At 46.2% G+C, this 21,338-nt stretch overlaps 1 long non-coding RNA gene across 5 annotated transcripts in view; it reads right to left on the bottom strand.

The window, feature by feature from the left end:
* The window catches only part of LOC109449260 (uncharacterized), a 97,770-nt gene that overhangs the window by 27,837 nt on the left and 48,595 nt on the right, over positions 1–21,338 (bottom strand). For 3 of the 5 annotated variants that reach the window (XR_012496292.1, XR_012496295.1, XR_012496293.1), the window contains one exon: positions 11,151–11,427. The exons of the other annotated variants lie outside the window; for them this stretch is intronic. This is a non-coding gene — a long non-coding RNA (uncharacterized LOC109449260). The remainder of the gene's footprint in view (positions 1–11,150; positions 11,428–21,338) is intronic. 5 annotated transcript variants of the gene reach the window in all.

Genomic DNA, 21,338 nt, shown 5'->3' on the forward strand with positions numbered 1-21,338 from the left:
TCTGTCCCTTGGTTCCTGTTCATGTGGGTGAACAAGGTGGACAGCTTGTATACTGGTGGTCAAAGACTGGGGTCCCCGGGGCTTTGTTGATCTTTTATTCTGAATTTCAGTATAGTTTGGCACTTCGGTTGGAAAAGGTTACCAAGGCCAATGTACAAGACCCCAAACTCTAGTTTAAAATGGGATAGGAGAGATTTTAAAAGGCATAGGAAAAGAGACTGGAAGGAAACAGGCCAAAATAGAGATGAAAAGGAGAGCTAATCTTAAAATCTCAGTGCTGTTGTGTGCAGGTCCCTAACTGCTTACAGCACTGTCACAATGAGGAACCAGTCCAGGGTCCCGGTGTAGGAAGCAGAAAGTGTCCCAGGTGTGGCCTTTAGCTCAGCTGAGGGAGGGTTGGACTGAGTTTCCCAAACTGTTCTCCAGGAGATGAGAACATGTGTGCCGAGGCAAAATCAAAAGGGGCGTGAGGGGTTGGGAGGGGTAGTCAAAAAAGTCTGGAAAAGTCCACTTTCAATAGCTCTCACTGGAAAATTCACGCGGTATATTTGCATATTAAAGGTGCTGAGAACTCCTGAAATAAAGGAACCTGTTTAACTTCATTTGATTCTGTATTTCCCACCTTTGTTGATGCAGACCCTTTGTTCCTGCCACACACAAGCATGGGGTGGAAGGAACAGTGTTCTGCCAAATGGCCTCTCGGGAAACACAGCTGCAAAACTTGTCAGCCAAGGACTCCCTTGCCTGCCACTGGCCTGCTTGCCTTTCCCTGTGGGGTCAGAGCAACTCAAACACTTACACCTAGTTCGATCTCGGACTGGAAGTCTAAGAACAGCCTCTGCTTTATGCAGCCTGAGTCAGTGGCAGGCTCCGTGTTTGCTATTCTTGGGCTCTTGCCTGGACACCTTTTTTTTTTTTTGCCCGGACTTTGTTGCCAGACTTGAGTCCTTGACAATTGTTCTCCAGAATTCTGGTCTGGGTTCTTAAAACCCAGACTCTGGGCCTGACCTACCTCCTGCCCCTGGGTCTTCCAGACATAAGCCTGGCCTGCCAGGGTAGAGGGAGCCCACCCTGTGTGCTGCTCCCCACATCAGCTGCCTGCTGGTCCCCAGTACCTGTGCCTTCTCCTCTAGAAGCGTCCCTGCCCCTCCCCTGGGTGTTCCATGTCCTGTTCTCAGCTCTGAGAGCATTTTGTTGATTAATTTTTAGATGTTTTTCTAAAGAGATGACTTTGTTGGGAATAAGAAATGGCAGTTACTGCTAATAAATCTGCCAGAGCTTGGACAGAAGCTCCCATAGGGGGAGGGCCCCAGATGAAGTTTCTGCTGGATGGTGACACTGTGTGTCTAAGGCAGGGACCATCACAGCACATGCATGTGAATCAAAAGAACCCCAGAATTGGGGACAATTGGCTTTCTGGACCTAGATCCATGACCTTAATCAAGTCCCCTGACCTCTTTGAGCCTCAGGTTTCCCATGTATAAAATAAGAATACTAATACCTGTCCTGCCTACCTGAAAAGGAGGCATTTGGAGGATTAAGATGAATAAAGTGCTGTGGGCTCTTTAAAAGCATGCATTTCTGTGACAGTGTAAGGCATTATTATCTGTATTTTATGACTTAGCGTCTTTCTGCCCACATCACAGGCTCAGGATGGGGGTGGGGTGAAGGGGGTTGTTGCTTTTTTCTTTTTTTGAGAAACAAATGTTTTTCAAAGGTTGACTCCATAGACTTAAGTTATGAAGTGATAGTGAATCACTGACCACTTCCCCCGTCCACCCCACTGAATTAAGACTTGGAGTGAAGTGACCCAGTCAGCCTGCTGCTTTTGGCACAAAAACATGGCCATACACCCGATGGGGTTGGGCACTGGACCCAAGGAGATCTGAGTTCCCTCTCTGTCTGGATAAGCACTGTGCCCATGGTGGGATAAAGCTGCACCTCTTCACAGAGCCAGGCCTTCCTGCGAGGGTAAAAGCCACACGTCTATGGCTGAGATGAGGGGAAGAGGGAGATAGGATCTCTCGGAGGGGCCAACACTTACTCTGGAATCAGATCCCATATAGTCCCAGCCCTACTAGTTACTAACACTGATACCTTTCTTAAATGGAGATAACGGTGCTTACACCGTAGGTTGTTGTGACGGCACTGTAGAAATTGCCAAAGCACTGTATGAACGCAAGCTAGAAGTGGTGGAGAAAGAGATGGTGGAGGTGGTGCCATGGTGCTGATGGTGGAGAGGTGGCAGCAGAAGTGGTCAAGGCAGGGGTGATAGTAAAATGTGGTTGGAGACGGAGGTGATGGTAGAGTGTAGAGCTGGGTTGGATTCCAGAAGAAAGTTGAGTCTGTCCAAAATCACCAGAAGAAATGTCTAAGCTAAAAAGAGAACTTGAACCTCAAAGGGCCCAGATCACAGCAAAGATCCCTAACAAAATGGTCCTTGGTATCCTAGTGACCACCTTCCTGGAGTCTACTGTGTTTCCCCGAAAATAAGACCTAACCGGAAAATAAGCCCTAGCATGATTTTTCAGTATGACATCCCCTAAACATAAGCCCTAATGTGTCTTTTAGAGCAAAAATTAACATGAGACCTGGTCTTATTTTCAGGGAAACACGGTAGGAAGACTGCTCAGGAAGGCTTCAGGGCATAAACTCTGCTGTATGGATGTCCCATGGTGCCAGCAGAGACGGGAGCAGAAATACTTGCTTTTTCTGTCTGTCTGGGTGTCTGGGCGACAGAGCTTGGCAGGCTGCTGACAAGGCTGGGAGCAAAATTGTTTTTGAGTTCCAACCACAATCTTCCGATCTCTGGTGAAGTAGCCTTCAGGCTTTCTACCAACCATTCAGGGAGGCCCACATGGGATGCATTACTTTTGACCTTAGAGGGATGCTAGGTCAGTCCGTAGATGATGACTGGCCAGACTTCAGAAAGATGAAGACTGTGCTGCTCATTGTGGCCCAAGGTCCAGCATCATCAGGGAGCTTTCAGAAATGCAGAGTCTCAGGCCCACCAGTCCTACTGAATCAGAATCTGCAGTTTACATTTTAACGAGATTCTCAGGAGATTAATATGCACTTTGGGTGGGGAGGTGTCAGCAAGGCTGCATTCCTTCTGGAGACTCTAGGGGAAGAATGCATGTCTTGGCTTTTGCCAACTTATAGAGGCCACCTGTATTTCTTGCTCCATCTTCAAAGACAGGAGCACAACGTTCAAAGTAAATTTAAGAGGCCCTAAGATAGAGAGCTGTGTCTGGGCTTCCGGTCCTTTCTCAGTCTCTGGTGTTGTTTTCACAGTCCTAAATTAAGTATTCGTTCCTATTCATTCCACAAACAGTTACCCCACACCTGCCTGTGCCAAGCATTGCATTAGACCCTGGAGGTGGGGCAGTAAACACTAGCCCCATCTAGGTCCTGAAAGAGCTTACAGTGATGGCTTCCAAAGGAATGGAAAAGGCCACGGTCGTGGCCAGTCTTCCCGGGCACATGCCTCCCTGGCTGCATTCGGAGAGTTGCCCAGAACGCTGGACATTCCCTGTGACATCTTCCCCTGTAGACATGTCACATTACTGTTGACAGCATAGCACAATGAACTGTTATGACTGCAGGTGGTGCAATCAGTACTTGGCATACAATAGGAAATACTGCGCGTACATAGAACTGAATTGCTCAACTGTGGAGAACCATCTCTCCCTCCTCCTATCCTCTTCCTCCTGCCCTTTTCCCTTCTCTCTTTTCTTTTTCCCCTCCTCCGTCCTCTTCTTCTTTCTCCTCCTCCAGAATTATCTCAACGAGGTCTCCTTTATTCTTTCCTACCATTTCCTTTTCCCTATGTGTTCCCAAAATCTCCATGTACATTTTACCAGTTTGTGTAGCATAACAACTGGGGATCCAACAGCTCTCAAAAGTTTGTCTTAAGCCAGAATGACATACACACATCCCATACCCCTGAGGCACAGCACTTAGGAACATCTACAGCGTTGTAACATGACTCTTCCTTTAGAAGACTCGGTGGCTCAAACACAGAGTTGGTGCAAGCCAATCACCAGCCCACAGGCGCCAGGGTGCTGGGAGCCGCCAGCCTCCAGCTCTGGGAAGATTAAATGCAGCTGTATTGTTCTGACGTGGTTGGCAGCTGGATGACATTTTGAAGGTCCAAGGGACCTCCCCTTTTCTGTGAATAACAGTGAACGTAGCTCAAACTCCAGTGAGACAGTGGGGACACAGAGCAAGCAGGGCTGTTTGAGGTGGTATAATCCAAACTGACTGCTTGGCTATGAGGCAGGAATTCTAGAAATTCATTCCTACAGAGGAGAAGAAAGCATTGGGTTGGTCCAAACTTGTGGCACAGAGCAGATGGCCTGTCCAAGCACCTGAGTCCACACGCCACCCTGGTTCTCCTCAACATGCAACCAGCTAGACTCCGTGTCCATGATCAGTGTTGTGGAAGAGGCCCAGACCCCAATGTTCCCTGTAATTGCGATGGATATTGTGTGACTCCACACCCGGAGGACAGAACTTGATCTCTGGGATAGAATATCCAGCATAGATTCTCTCTTACCAAAAGGAAAGAAAGAAAATTGCCTCTGGCTTTCCAAGTGAAAGAAAATAGACTCCCTTCTCGCCAAGCCCCTACTTACAACAAAGTTGAGGTAGCTGGACTAATGTGTTTGCCCAAGGCACCTGGGTTTTCAAAGTACAGAGGGACTCAACTCATCTGTCCAGTGTGCGGGCTGCGAGGGGGGAGGCGGGCAGAACGAGAGGAAACTAATGTTGACTCAGAGCCTTCTCTGCGATGAAGTAGTGCTTGGTCTCCTTCATCCTCATGACTGTAATAATATTTGTAAAGAATGCATGACGAATCCCATTTTGGAGATGAGGAAATTCAAGCTCAGCAAGATGAAAAGAAACTCTCTTAAACTACCCAGGTTCACAGAACAAAACCAGGATTCAAAACCTCGTTGGCCCAATTCCAAAGCACTTTCCTCTATAGCCCACAGTGTTCAGGACGCCCACAAAGCTTCAGAAACTGCCCTCAGGGGCAGGGCCGTACACGTGGAAGGTAGACTGGTAATTAAAGCTCGGAAAAACCATGACGTCCTTGGAAACTATCTAACTGATAACCCACGTTGTTTCCTGTCAGTGGACTTGGGGCTCCAGCACTGCCAATCCTGCCTCCTGCAGGCCCTGACACCTTTCATCATCTAGAGTCAGTCCTGGCAGGTGTGCGGCCTCTCACCCACCAGCCATGGGGGCTGGAGTTATCCTTCCAGCCACACATCTGTTGCAACAGATACCCACGTATCACCAGCCTTCTTTAAGCCATCCAGTCGCCATCCATTCACCACCCTCGTTCTTAGGCAGCGCCTGTTTGTAAGCCTGGAGCCACTGCCTATTTGAATGGTCCCTGATGTGAAGCCTTGCCCTTGCCTCACCCAGCTCCAAATGTGATGGACTTTCAGGTGGCGACCCACCATCCCTTGCTTCCCACCAATGCCAAGAGACTCACTCCCCTTTTTGTACCCCACACTTAGACCCTACCAGGCCCTCATCCCTTGTCAAACCCAATTACCATGTGGACACAGGACTTTCTTTGGCCTCTTCCCTCACAATCCACTTCCACAAATGGGTCTCCCCTTGTCCCCACAGTATTTACTCCCTCCCCACCTCCACTGCTAAGATTATGGCATGCCTGCCAGCCCAGCCCACCTGAGCCACGACTATTTACAGGTACAGCAGACACAGCAACGGTAATGTGGCATGAGGACAGCTACATTATAGCATCAGTGTGTAAAATATGTAGGACAGCACTTATGCCGTCTGACAGTAAACATGGAGGATTTAAGCGCAGCACGGGACAATTAATAATTTTTCACCAATAGCTTTCATAAAATGATTTATGGATTTTAACATGACACATCTAATTCAGCCTGCCAATCCCTGACCACATGTTGTATTGATATCCCTTCCACCTTTCCATCGCTGGAATGACAAAGTACGAGGAGGCAGAGACGTGAAACAAAAGCCTGAAAGCCCAATCAGGTCGACAGCATCTGTGGCATAACATCCAATTGCACCCCTTTGAGGGAGGTGATACCCCCACATCACCAAGGCAAGGAGCTGGTAGAAGAGGGGTAATGAGAGGTATAGGAGGTACACACAGTGAAATATGGAGAACTCCAATTGCTCATTGACAGTGTTTGCTTATGCAAGGCAGCCATGAAGGGCATTACCAAGTCACAGGGCAGGAATCCACAACTCGCTGACAGCCAGGCAGCCTAGAAGCTTTGGCTCATACACAAGAGCACAAGAGAAAGCAGATGCCGAAAGACCAGCATCTGTTCGGCCTGGCCTCTCATTAGCCTTTGGCATGCCTCCCCAGGCCTATCCCAGCGTCTGCGCCACACGCCTCCTCAGTGGGGCCCCACCAGTCTCCTTACCTGTTGCGTATTGCTGGCCACGGCTCCTCCTCCTGGATGGCCCTTCTCCTCCCAGTAAACAACATGTACTGGAAAGATGCCTTCAAAGCCCACACCCCAGACAGGCCAGGACACAGCTCACCAACCTCCCCACGATTCTCACTGTGGCCCAGAGAGACTGCCAGGGCTTGCTTACTACCCTTTTCAACTTTCACCTGGGTGTGCCTGCTACAGCCGTGTTTCTCAGAATACCCTGGAGAGCTTGTTAACACAGGGCTTGCTGGGTCCACCTTGTACAGTAAGCCTGGAGGAAGTCCAAGAATTTGCATTTCTAACAATACCCAGGTATTGATGCTGACGCTGATACTGGTGGTCCCAGGACCACCCTTGGAGAACCTGGTGCTACTAGTAAGTGCCTGAGAGCTTTGTTTGAATCAGTGTAAGTCACACCCAGCCCTTCACCATACTGCAAAACTTGCCATCCTAAGCCCCAGATGGAACAAGACAGAAACACATCAGCAGCCCTACTCTCTCATCCAATACAAGACATCGTTCACCCTGGGCAGAGAGGTCTGGCTCTACTGTTGTCCTTGAGTTCCTCTTTGGGGACAATCATCAATTAAATGAGACTTATGGCACTTTAATAACACACAATATGGGATGCGCCCCACGACAAAACTCTTGCTGAAATCTAGACACCAGAGTCTTAGCCTCCCCTGTATTTACAAGACTGGTCATGGACGGGGATCAGAGGGTCAGCCTGACGCGGGGAGCTTCATCTGGGGAGGGCGCACCTCCTCCTTCCCCCAACTTGCTGTTTGCTCCTGAAGCAGGCCTCTGGGACCTCATTCATTCTCAAAACAATAGAATATGGAGCATAGTGTGCTGGACATAGTGTGATTCAGCTGTCTGCTCTGGCCTCCCAGTTTCCAGGCAAGAGACCCCGGAGCTTGGAGGGAAGGCCTGGGCTGAATATGTGTCTTCACATCACTGAATCTGTTGTTTTTTCTGTTGAGGAAAAAAACCAAATCTGTCCTGATTCATAGGGTTACACCAATGGCATAATGATACTATATGACATTATCGATCTTTATTAGTATTATTGTTATTTTTTTTCCTAGAACAGGACTATTTACCCAAAAGCAGCTTCCTGGGCTGGGTCCTGAGCCCCGCCTCCTATATTTTCTTCCAATGGTATCTGTTTATTCATCAAACACTTGTTGAGCCTTGCCAAGCACTGCACCAAATACCCCAGTCTGAAAATGAAAATGACAAGATCCTCAGCCTTAAAGAGTTCTCAGCCTAGTGGGAGTGAGGACAAGTGTCAAATGATCCCATTCCATTGATACGAGGGAGTGCAGAGGGCATGCTGAGGCCAAGGTGAGACCTGTGGCAGAGAAAGCTAGTTCCTACCCCAATATCTGTTCACTGTTCTTCCTTAGTAACAGAACTCCCACTTTCTGCTCTGATATAGAGCCACCCAGAATAAAGATGGTATTTCCCATCCTCCCAGGCAGCTAGATGTGGCCACGAGACTAAGTTCTGGCCCATGAGATGTAATTGGAAATGGTGTGGGGCTACTTCTAGGAAACCTCCTTAAATGGCAATTGGCATGTACACTTTCCCCTTACTCCTCCCTCCACCCTGTTACCTGCAATGCAGATGTGGTGGCTGGAGCTCCATTTGCATCTTCAACCACTAGGATAGAGATGTTCTTGAGATAATAGAGCGGTGAACTAGAGAAAGGGGTCTGGATCCTTAACCGCTTTTGTACCAATCCAGGCTGTCTATCCCCAGAATTCATTAATATGCGAGAAAGTACACTTTGATCTCATTTTGAAGCCACTGTTATTTTGGGATTTCTGACACATACAACTGAGCCTAATCTCAACTAATTCAAGGTCAGATTATGAGTGGCTTGAGGACTTTGGACTTCATTATATGAGCAACAAAGAGCTACAAACTGTTTATAAGCTGTGGAGTAACTTGATGTGGAGAGATAAAGGAAGAAAGAATAGAAATGATCCAAGATGCAAAGAGACTATAGAAGCTTATTTTCGTTGATAGAAACGAGGAACTCTCATGTGGAGAGAAGGGTGATAAGCATGGGTTTAGACTTGTGGGGTCTGAGGCAACTATAATGGTTCTATGATAAAGAATCCAAACGGGAGCTGGAGGTGTAGAGGGGAATCTTGTGAGGTGAGGACTTAGAGCCACAGATTTGGAATCACTCATGTGCAAGTAATAGCTGACGTGTCACAACATGGGTGAACTTTGAGGACATTATGCTAAGTGAGATAAGGACAAATACTTTATATAAGGTACACAGAATAGTCAAATTCATAGAGACAGAAAGTGCAATGCTGGTTGCCAGGGCCGGGGGGCAGGATGGGAAGGGAGGTTGTTGTTTAATGGAGACAGAGTTCCAGTTTGGGAAGATGAAAAGAGTTCTAGAGATGGATGGTGATAGTGGTTGCAGGACAATGTGCATGTTCTTAATGCCACTGAGCTGCACACAAAGTGGTTAAGATGGTTAAAAAAAAAAAAAAAAAAAACTACATACATACATACATATATACATACATACATAAAGGAAATATCTAGTAACTTTAAAAAAGTACTAGCTGAAACCCCAAGAGTAGATGAGTTTTCCTGTGAAGAAGAAAAATTTCCAGCTTTGAGGCATGGAAGACAGAAGCTAAGCTAATGACAGAGAGACAGTTGGTCTGAGAGAAAGGAAAGACATGTCACAAAATCCAAAGAGGAAGAGAATTTGTGACATGATTAGGAAACTTTTGGAAAGTAGCAATGCCGGAGAGAGAGAGAGAGATTGTTCACACGAAGTCTAGCCAAATTGTTTTGATAACAAAGGAGTGTCTGAGTTAGCCCTGAGCGCAAGATTGAAACTGCAGGTCGTGACCATCTAAATTTTTCAAAGCTGGTCAAAGAAAATGTCATCACAGCCAGACGGGGCCTGCATGAAGAACAACCCAGGAACCCATTCCATTCTAATCATCTTTAAAGTAAAATGCTGCCTGCATGAAGTACAATGGAGGAACCATCAAATCAGAAGTCAGTTTCGGAGATCTGACAGAAACTGAGACATGCAGAATAAAAAGTGCCAGTGTGCTAGGGGGAATGCCAAGGAAGAGGGAGAGAGAAGAGATTCTGGAAAAGAATCTTCACTATCTTAAATTGCTCATTCCACTTTGAGTCAATCTGGGGAGGTGAACTTTGACACTTAATCCTTCTTTGTTCACTAAGAACTAACTGATGCCTATGGATAAAAACAAAACAAAACCTTAGCTTAATACCTGGTAACCGAGTTCCTTTTAGGGAGGAAACTGTTTTTCCTTAGGAAAGTACCTTTATAAAACTTGAGACGGCAGATATGACTGGAGGCATAGGTTGGCATGCTGCATCCCATGTAGGGGTGAGAAAACCAAGCGGGAGGGACTTGTAGGACTGCAGTCTCCAAAGAACTAAGGATAGAAGGGCCTCAGAGTCCATTGTTTGAGACTTGTAATGAAAATACACTCCTTCTGTCTCCTCAAACTTTATTAGAAGACAGGAGGGTTGGGTAAAAAGTAAGGAACAAAGGATGGATTCCATGTTGACATAATACCAGGGCAGCAATAAAGGGAGAGACCCCAGGCAAGAGCAGAGAACAAGAAGTCTTTGGAGACAGGAAGGTGGAACCAGAGATGACCATGAGAATGAGAGCAGGACAACCACAGGCAACATCCAGGGTAGATTATCGTGAAGGACCGGTTTCACACACAGCTGGGCTGAGGCTGGGGTAGCTGTAATAGCCAACCAGTCTTCTTAGCAATCTACCACTTGTGTCCTTATTCTGTCTTGGTCTGTTTCCTTCAATCCTACATAACAAGTTGTAAGGATGAGGGGTGGCTCACAGTCTCAAGTAAAACCCAGAGATCAAAGAAAAGGAGAACTAAGGAAAGGTCATCAGATTTGCAAAATAACAAGTCACTGATGATATTGGACGGGCAATGTGGGGACAGAGCCCCAGAGAGCAGTTTCCAGGCTCTCGGCCTCACATAGAAAAGTGCTGGCTTGGGTAGTAGATGGCCATCAGCTCTGACTAATTGGCCATCAGCTGTTACCGGTTAGCCATTAGCCACTGATATAACTGCCGTGGCTAAGATAGCAGGCAGCGGAGTGCGGCTTGCGAATTGCAGAGAAGCGGACGGCAGGTTGCGGATCCTGTGGCTCCTGCTTCCTGTGTTTCCATCCCAGCCGCCAGCGAGACTATAGTGGTATGACTCCCCTATCTATGGCTCCATGGGTGTTCCTTTTTGGCATCACCATGTCCTGTGTTCTTGTGCGGGGAGCTGGAGCAGAGACCCTGTACAACGGAATTTTCAGCAGGAGTGGGGCCAGGGTCACTGCACTCAATGGTGTGAATTGTACACCACACAAAGGCAGCCCACTGGCAAAGCACCACTGCCTTCCCAGTCATCACAGAGTGAATGTTCATGGCAAAGGGAAACAAGCGTCTTGAGGAATGGGTGCTTTTTCTTAACTGGCACAAAAACATCTTATGAGCTAGTAACAGCCTTGGTCGGGATAGAAGGCGGATGGCAAGAAGGTTATGAATAATTAGCTAGTGAAGAAATGAACACTATGTATTTGGAGTTCCTAAGTGGGGCTATCTATTGCTGCATGACAAATTACTCCAAAATTTAGTAGCGCAAAACAACAAATATTTATTACCTCACAGTTCTGTGAGTCGGGAATCCAGGGCTGAGTGATTCTGGCTCGGGGCCTCTCATACTGCCACAGTAAAGATGTCAGCTGGGGCTGTGGTCCTTCAAGACTCAACTGGGACTGAAGGATCCACTTCTACATGAGCTCACTCATAAAGAGTTGGCAGGCTTCAGTTCCTCATAGGATGCTGGGCTGAGTTGGGCTCCATTCCTTGCCATGCCGCATTGACTTCTCCATAGAGTTGCTCACAGCCTGTCAGTTTGCTTCCCCCAATGTGAATGATCTGAGAGAGAGAGAGGGAGAGAGAGAGAAAGAAAGGGAAGGGGACCGGAGAGGAGAGATAATCGAATGTCCAATGCAGAAGACACAGTCTTTTTATAACCTAATATCAGAAGTAACGTCTCATCCCTTTTGCTATATTCTATTTTTAGAATAGGTCAATAAGTCCAGCCCTTATTGAAAAGTTGAGGATTACACAAGGGTATAAATACTGGGAGACTGGGATCATTGGAGGCCATCTCACAGGCTGCCTATTAGGATGTAAAGGGTCAACCACTCGTTTAGAAGGCAAAATCTTTCTCTCATGCTGGGGTTGAAATCATTAAGACACAAAGAGAACTTCGGGAAAGTTCTAAGATCCCTTTTAGCAGAGACCAGAGTGTCTTCCAGTTAGTGACATGGTGGCTGAATTGAGCCAGATGGTAGAAATCATTGCCATTGGCTGCCCCTCAGCAGGAGCCTGGTCATCTGCTCCCAGAGCTTTAGCTTTGGTGCTGAAGCAAGTTGTCTGCACCTACCTTATATGGTTATGAACGAAAGTTCATGAATGCCAACAAAGTTTTCCAATCCAGAGTAACAGCCCATGCAGAAATCTAAAGAGGCATTCAAGGAAAACCAAATGCCTAACAGGCTGGCTTTGTTTCTGCTTTCCATGGGGGAAGATCTGTTATGCAGAAGTGTGGAGGGGAAAAAAACCCTCACCAGATCGTCAAGTAACAGGCAGCACTTGTTTGCAGCATCTCCCATGTCTGGGGCTCTCCAGGCTCCCTAGACGGTTGGGCCTGAGGCTGTCGACTATCCCTCAATATGCAAATCCTCGTAGTGAGTTGCCCCTGTCTCTCCCTGATTCATACCCACTATGATGCTCACGACGCAGAGAGGAGCCTCAGGGATGGAAGAGAGGTATTCTCATTTCTCACTGGGTGTCACTACCCATGCTCATCTGTACTGTTAGACGACAGTCAAGTCTTCAGCATTCTTTTAGAGGCTCCTGGCATTTCTGAACCACTCTGGAGTTGATTCGATTCATAAATATTGATCGAGAGCCTGTTATGATGATGGGTCAGCTCCAGGCCATGGATTGCCTCAGATGAAGTGGGTTAGGAAGAGACAAAGCTAGGAGGTGGGTCACTCCAGTGGGCATGGTGTCAGGAAGTTGTCACGCCAGAGATGACAGTTGGGGGTCAGCTCATTGGGAAAGAGATGTGCAGTTACCATGACCCCAAATGTCAGTCAAGGGCAGAGACTGATGTGAGATCAAAGGAAAGACACACGTAAAACTCAGAATCTGCGTAAGAGAGCCAAGGCTAATGCACGGCAGTTCTGAGTAAACAGGGAAAATACGCAGAGCCCTGGTCAGAGTGTAGAGGCCGGGAGCCAGCATCCATTCCTGAAAGCAGGGGCCATGTCTGACTTGTTTAGTGTCCTATCCCCAATATCTGACACAATGCCAAGCTCAGGTGCTCAGGCCAAGCAGAACACAGGGGTGTATTCACCCACTAGATGCCTATAAATCAAGTTTTGGGGTCCAAGATGGGCATCGGGAAACCAGCAGGGAGTGTTCAGACCCAGAGTCTGGAAAAGGCAGCTCAGCATCCAGAACAGGTAGGTTGGGCCACCTAACAGCCCGTTCAAGGTATGAATGTTGATTCCAGGGCATACTCAGGATTAACTATAGAACTAATTAATTCCAGGATTAATCATTTCTGCTTCAGCCAGACTGAGGACTGAAGCCATGCCTGTCTTTTTCCCTGGGTATCACCTAGCACAGAGCCTAGTATGAAATACACGCTCAATAAATGTGTGTGGAGGGAGCAACTGCTCCCAGAGAAAAGTGGGAATCTACAGGAGAGAGAGCACAGGGCTAGGACCCAGGGAGTCCTCACAGGTCAATATAGAGATTTTTTTCTTCAAGGTTTTAGAGAATCAGGCAGAACAAGTGGAGCCCAGGTTTCACATTGAGAGCAAGCAATAAGATCCCAACCTTCTATTCCATGTTCCATACCTTGTCACCCTCTTGAGTCTCCTTCAGAATGAACAGAGGACTCAAATGACAACCATTCCCCTTTCCCAGGGCCTAATCTCCAGATTGTGGATATGTGAAGGCAGAAACCAAGTTGACAACTTCAACATGAGACTGTGAAATATTCCCTTTACCCATAACTAGATGGGTGGCCTTGAGCAAATCATTTAACCTGCCTCTATTAGCTCCACTGAGCACAAACTTTTTAGTTTGATGTCATACCACTTGTTAATTTTTGCTTTTGTTTTCTTTTGTTGTTGTTTTTCTTTTTAATTGGGGAATACTGGAGAAGAGTGTGTTACTCCAGGATCCATCAGCCCCAAGTCAAGTTGTTGTCCTTCAGTGCAGTTGTGGAGGGCAAAGCTCAGCTCCAAGTCCAGTCACCATTTTTAATCTAGTTTTGGGTGGCACAGCCCACCATCCCATGTGGGAATTGAACCAGCAACCTTGTTGTTAAGAGCTCGCGCTCTAACTTACTGAGCCATCCAGCCGCCCATGCTTTTGTTTCCTTTGCTTTTGGTGTCACATACAAAAAATCATTGCCAAGACCAACGTCAAAGAGCCTACTCTCTCCTTTTTTTTCTATGAGTTTTATGGTTTCAGTTCTTAGATAGCAGTCTTTCATCCATTTTGAGTTGAATTTTGTGTAAGGTGTAAGACAGGGGTCCAGTTTTATTCTTTTGCATGTGGCAATCCCAATGTCTCAGCACCGTTTATTTAAGAGACTATATCCTTTTCCCATTGTGTATTCGCGGCTCCTTTGTTGAAAAATAATTGACCATATATGCAGGGGTTTATTTCTAGGCTCTTGATTCCATTTCACTGGTCTATGTGCCTGTTTTTATGCCAATACCATACTGTTTTAATCATTATAGCTTTTTAATATTTGAAATCGGAGGTCTGATGCCTCCAGCTTTATTCTTCTTTCTCAAGATTGCTTTGGCTGTTTGGAGTTTTTTGTGGTTCCATGCAAATTTTAGGACAGTTTTTTCTATTTCTGTGAAAAATGTTATTGAAATTTTGATAGGGATTGCATTAAATCTGTAGGTTATTTTGGGTAATATGGACATTTTAACAATATTAATTTTTCCAATCCATAAGCACAGAAAATATAAAGGAAACCATCAGCAAAATGAAAAGGCAACCCATGGGATGAGACAAAGTAGTTGCAAATCACATATCCAATGAGAAGATAATACCCAAAACATATAAGGAACTGATAACACTCAATAGCAGAAAAAACAAATAACCCAGTTAAAAATGAGCAAAGGATCTGACTAGCCATTTTTCCAAAGAGACATAGAAATGGCCAACAGGTGCATGAAAAGATGATCAACATCACTAATCATCAGGGAAATGCAAATCAAAACCACAATGAGATATCACTTCACGCCTATGAGAATGTCTCTCATCTAAAAGACAAGAGATAATAAATACTCGTGAGGATGTGGAGAAAAGAGAATCCCTGTGCACTGTTAGTGGGAATGTAAACTGGTATAGCCACTATGGAAAACAGTGTGGAGGTCCCTCAAGAAATTAAAAATAGAACTACTGAGAAATTAAAAATGATCCAGCAATCCCACTTCTTGGTATATATCCAAAGGAAATGAAACCATAATCTCAAAGAGATATTTGTACTCCCCTGTTCATTGCAGCGTTATTCACGATAATAGCCAAGGGATGGAAACAACCGAAGTGTCCATCAGTGGATGAATGGATCAAGAAAATGTGAGATTCCATAATAATGAAATACTATTCAGCTGTTAAAAAGGAAGGAAATCCTGTCATTTGTGACAACATGGATGAACCTAAAAGAAATTATGCTGAGTGAAATAAGTGAGCTGGAGAAAGACAAATACTGCATGGTACCACTTACATGTGGAATCTAAAAAAATATTTTTTTACATATGGAACTCACATAAACAGATTAGAGAAGTGGTTGCCAGGGCTGGGAATGAGGGAAAAAAGGAGAGGTTGGTAAAAGGGTACAAACTTTCAGTTATAAGATGAATAAGTTCTGAGGATCTAATATAGAGCACGGTGACTATAGTTGATAACACTGTATTACATCATTGAAATTTACTAAGAGAATAGAACTTCAAGTTCTCAGCAAAAATGATAAAATAAGAAACATGTGACGTGATGGAAAAGTTAATTAACTCACTGGTAGGGAATCCTTTCACAATGTATACATATATCATATCATTACATTGTATACTTTAAATATCTTGTTGTCAATTATACCTCAATAAATCTGAAAAACAAAATAAAAACTACTTCCTTGTCTGTCAAATGAAGGCATTAGACTGGAAAGAAGATTCTGTGGTTCCCTTTCTTTTCTGATGTTCTGAGATTCAATATTTCTGGTCTCTTTTGAAGAAAATACAGATTAGGATTAACCCACCATGAAAACATGCAGTGGCTCATCAGCTTCGAATGAGAACTGGAGTGGGCCAAAAGACATGCTATATACACACCCTCTCCCTTCTGTTTCCATGGAGTTTGGTTCTCCTGGAACACTGTGTCTGTGGAGGAAGGTGAAGCATATTTCCTGTAGGCAGTTGCTTACGTCTCCTGAGCCCTCTGGGGAAGAGGCAGCATGACAAAGTTAAAAGCTTGTTGGACTTAAAAACTAGAAGACCCGGATGCTGGTCCCAAACCATTCACCCACCCTTTTGGGTCTCCATTCGCTCATCTGTAATGGACAGAATGCCCTGCCTACTTCACAAGATTGTTGGGAAAAGGCCTGTCTAAAATATTAAGTGCTAAACAGATGGTCATGTTGTTGGGAGAATCCAGTCAAAATGACTGGTAGGACATGAGAGAATGTGTGGGGTCCATAGTTTGGAAACACAAAGAACTTGCTAAAGATTTGTAGATTCTGAAAAATGAAGACAAAAGCTGGATTTTGTGAGTCTGTCTGGTAAGAGGCAGCGTGGCAGAGCTGTTGAATAAGTAAAACTGAAGGATCAGTTCCAACTTTGCTATTTCCTAGCTGGGTGACTGTGCACATCACTCCACCTCTCAAGTCTGTTTTCTCATGCGTAAAATGGGCATAATCTTCTTGCCCGACCTACTTCCCCAAATTGTCACGGATCAAATGAGGTGATGCTTCTAAGAATGTGGCCCACAGTAAAGGCCCACACACACTGGGCATCGGTGCTCCTGGGAGTGTGGCGTTCTTAGCAGGGCCTCCAAGTAACTACCCCTGATAAGCCAGTGAGACAGAATCCAACCTACAGCACCAGATGGAATAAGACAGATACTTAGATGAGGTGATTTGTGAGCAACTACAAGGCTTCATATGCCCCCCCAAACTTTCCCTTTCCCCCGCCTGGAATCCTTCCCATTAGAATCACTTCTACGGCGCACAATCAGATAGATGGGAGGGCTCAGAGCACAAGGGTGCCCAGGCAAGGGGCACATAGGGGCTGGAGTCCAGTCCCCCATCAGGGCTTGTGCCTGCCCAGAGGGACAGGTGCTTTTTGCTAATTCTCATGCATGACCTACCACATGGACCAGCACAGACCTCACCTGCAGGTTATTGGTTTAAATAAATGAATGTCCCCTGGAATGGGAGGGTCCCTGCTTCTCCTTAGTAAATAGAATGCTGGGGAAATTAAATACCAACAGTGAATTTCGTGTGTGTGTGTGTGTGTGTGTGTGTGTGAACCTTAGTCCTCCAGGGTGTGGCAGGAGAGGGTAGTATGATGAGATTCATCCAGGAAGCCCAGCGTCAGCCCTGGGGAGCTGGCAGACATGGGTAAATGCTGGATGAGAGACCAGGACAGCAAGGCACCCATCTGAGTTCTGGAGGAAGAGGTAATGGAGGGTAGCTTGACTAACACAAACTTGCCTGACCTCAGAATCTTGCTAAAGGTCAGTCCTTCCGGTGTAGGCTACAGGGGAACAACTACAGTATGTTATTTTATGGGAGGTCACAGGGCTCCACCCTCTGACCTCTAAGATGAGCCCTCAGCCTTCCCCCAAAGTGCTTGCTTTAGCACGTCTCACCCCCTGTTCATTTTGGCAACACGGTCAGACTCTGAGCATTGCTGGTTGGCTTCAGTCAAACAGGAACAAGCAGCCATGGCCACTCCAAGGTCACTGTGGTCACATGGACTCTGGTGACTCCCCTGCCCCTCCCTCCTTTTCAGATGAGACACCTCATTGTCTGAGGCTTGTGAATCCTCCAGGGAGTTCTGGGAACTGGACGCTGGGCATGACGGTAGATGGCAGAATCATGGGAAGGGAAGGAGATTTCCTTCGGGGAGGCAGCACAATAGCCCAGGGTGTAGCTTCCTCTAAACCTTGGCAGCGCAGCCTCACAGTCAAGGGCGCGCTCACCTCACAGCCTGAGGGCGGGTCTGTGGCCAGGCAGCTCCTCCAGCCCTTCCAGACAAGCAGAAGGGCCACAGCAAAGGGCTTTCCTCCTGGTGGAATGAAGGCTCTACCTAACCCTTGCCCATGGAATTCATCCCTTCACCTCTGGAGCCTGAGAAACCTATCCATGGAGATGACAAAAAGGAAGAAGGCATATATACAGGGCAAACTGTATACCCTCCCTGAACCTCCAGTTTTAAGGAATGTGGAACAAAAGGCTACTTATTACTAAAGGTCTTTTTGGTCTGGATAAAGGTCTAAAAGGGAATCCTTCAAAGCGTTTGCAAAAGTTCCTCCAATTTAAATGTAGAATTGATCTGAAGGCAAACGTCACCTCTTTTAAAGAATGGATACTATGTTAACACAAGAGTACAGCTGGTTCTTCTAACCCTCATTTATAGCCCATTCTCAGTTCTCATACTATTGTCTGTGCTTTTTGATATGTTTGAACATCCACCATTAGGAAGTGATTTTCTGTCTTTTTGATTACGGTTCCCCTTCGGGCTCTCTTAACAGATCACCATGACCCAGGCCATCCCTAAAATTTGTAGGGCCCAGCACAAGAGTGCAAATAGAGCCAGCCCCATTTATGTAAGTCTAATATTTGATCAAGCTAACGAACAAATAAAATACGTCATACCATCCTATCTTGACAAGTGTATATTCACAATGACTGAGAAGGCCAGGTTCAAATTTAGAACTCTCACCTTCCTTGGAATTCTGCTACATAGAGAGAGCCCATCCCCAAATACTCAGCCCTGGACTTGTGGACTTCTCTTCCCCATCCCCCACTCCACTTGCCCACGTGCCAATCTCCATCCACACATTCCACTAACAGCCACCCTTCTGCCACCCTTTGCACAGACTGGCCATACAGGCTGTGACCTCTACCTGTAATGGGATGGACCTGGGAAATAGTCCTGAAGAATGTTGGAAGCAGCTTTGCCACTCAGGCAGAGAATTCTAGGTACCCTAGAGATTCTCTAGGTACTCAGGAAATGTTCTAAAATGCTCTAGGTACCCAGAGAATGTTCTAGAAGTGGTTCTAGGGGCATTATTGTTATATAAAATCTGAATCCAGGAACTCAGTGCTCTCCCAGATCAGTCCCACAACGTAACTTTGGGCAGTCCACTTGAACTGCAAAACGTGGGGTTCGAGCCAAGGATTTTTAAGTGCCTTTACAGAACTAAAATCCTACACTTCTGCTCTGAATTATGCTCCAATAAGTAGCATGGAGTACCAGTACCTACTGTGGGCCAGTCTCTGTGGTGAGTGCTTCTACATACACCATCTTGTCTAATCTATGATTCATTCCATCACTCCATACCCACTGCCCAGCCAGGCAAATTTAGGGCTCTAAGCCCAGGCTGGATGTCCAAAAGATTTCCAGGGATGGACACTAAAAATGATGCGATGCTAAATTCAACAGCATCCAAGAGGAAACATCCACGATTCTGCTGAACCCACAGTTTACCTGCAGCAGCAATCATGAAAGGCTGGCAGAGAGGTGGACACTTTGTAACAGACCCAGGAGAGAACGGGTGCCTCCTGCCTCTTCTACCAGGTGGGGAGGGAGCTGTTTAGGGCTGCACTTCAGACGCTATTTCATGCTCACACACAAATTGACAACTCTTGGGTCATTCCATTTGTTTTTAAAGCCAGGTAAAGAGAACAGTAGTGGGAAAGGGAAGCTGAAATTGAAGGAGGCATGAAGGTCGATCTCACGACTCTTGTGTTAAGACTGAGGCAGGCCTGTGGGCTTTTGGAAACAAGGCTTCCCATCCTTTTTCGTTTTCCCTAAGATTCTCTAGAGCTTCACAGTCCCCAGTCTTGCGGTCAAGTTTACTCATGAACCTCTTATCTTTGGTTAGTTGGCCCTCCTCAGGTCATGACTTACTATCTGACCTTGAGCAAGTGTCTTAATTCTTTAGGCCTCAATGTTCTCCACTGTAAAATGAGCCTCCTGAGAGCTAAAGGAGATAACACCCGTTAAGTGCCTGGCACAAAATAAGCGGTCAGTAATTGCTAGGTGTTAGTAGTATTTTCCTCTCACATGGGAAAGCAACACAAATAGCCAATTTAGAGCCAGATCAGCCCCACTCTCTTCCCTGATAAACAACGTGCCACTCCTTCCTTGAAGACATCGATCTTTGGCATATCACGTCAGGCACAGGGCAGCCTGTAGTCACACAGCAGAGTCGGTCAGCTAACCACACCGTATCCCCGTGCCCTCGTCAAATATTAATACAGTGTATAATGTCTTCTGAACATAATACCCCACTTCTCAAACACAAGCCTGCCCTTCTCTGACCCCGGGGGAGGAGGAGAGTCTTTCACATCCCTTAAATGACTGCACATCTAGTAAATCTTGCCCTCCTCATTGGGGCAAACATCACATGTGCCATGCCATCCCTTTCATAGCAGAATGAAAACGCCAGCTGCCTGCTTTTGGATTGTTCCTACTAAGCCAGCTCCCCAAGAAGGGAAGGGAAGAAGATGAAACTAATGTTGGAAGTACCTCCTCTGTGCTGAGCACTGGACAGAGGGCTACGTGTGCCAACTTAATCCCAACAGGAATCCCATAAAGTGGGCGGTACTGACTACAGTGTGTAGATGAGGCCCTGAGCTAGGTGGGGGCAGGATGGGACATAGGTGTGGCACGTCCACTTCTTAGCACAGCTTAAAATCCGTATTGCCCTGGAGTTATTTAAAAATCTACTTACAGGACTCATCATAATAATCTCTGTTACTTATAAAATGCATTAGAATTTAGAGATTAACTCAACATTAGGAAACAAAGGAAGATCATACACTCCTGCGATCTTCATGACAACCCTATGAGGTCAAGTAGAGATTATTGTAAGGAATCTTGGTCACAAAGTAATTAAGTTGACTGTCCCAGAGTCACACAGCTATGTCATAGTTAAGTCAAGATTGGAATCCAGGTCTATCTTACAAATGATATAAACCACCATTTTAGAGCCAGCCATTTTAAAGATGAAAAAAAACAAAACAAAACAAACAAAAAATAAACATTAAAAAAAACACAAAAAACAAAAAATTGAGGCAGAGAGAACTAAAGTGGCGCGGCTCGCCGAGGGTCGCACAGCTAGCTGGCATTGGAACCGAAGCAGTCTGGCCCCAGAGTGTGAGTGCTTCGTCATTATACTCTTCCTCTGTAAGAACTAAATTTCTACACCTGGGGAAGCAGAAACCTCAGTTCTGTCGCTTTGTGACCCTCTTCCCTTTTCTCTGAGGTGTGTTCATTCAGGGGGCTTGCGAAGTGCCGAGGGGCATCTCATCCTCAGGTGTGTGTGGGGTCGTCGACCCATCCAGGCTTCGGTGGGCAGGCCCCACGCGGGTTGCCCTGTCTGTTCTCTGTGCTGCCCTCCAGCCGGGTGCTTCATGCTCAGGGCAGGGAACTCAGTCCCCGATTCTGTGCCCTGCTGGGCCTAGGAAGCTCTGTGAGGCTAGCCAAGGCCTCTTGCGCCAAGGCTTACCACGTGGC

This window comes from Rhinolophus sinicus, linkage group LG05 (genome assembly GCF_036562045.2).
Source record: "Rhinolophus sinicus isolate RSC01 linkage group LG05, ASM3656204v1, whole genome shotgun sequence".
Classification (NCBI taxonomy): Eukaryota; Metazoa; Chordata; class Mammalia; order Chiroptera; family Rhinolophidae; genus Rhinolophus; species Rhinolophus sinicus.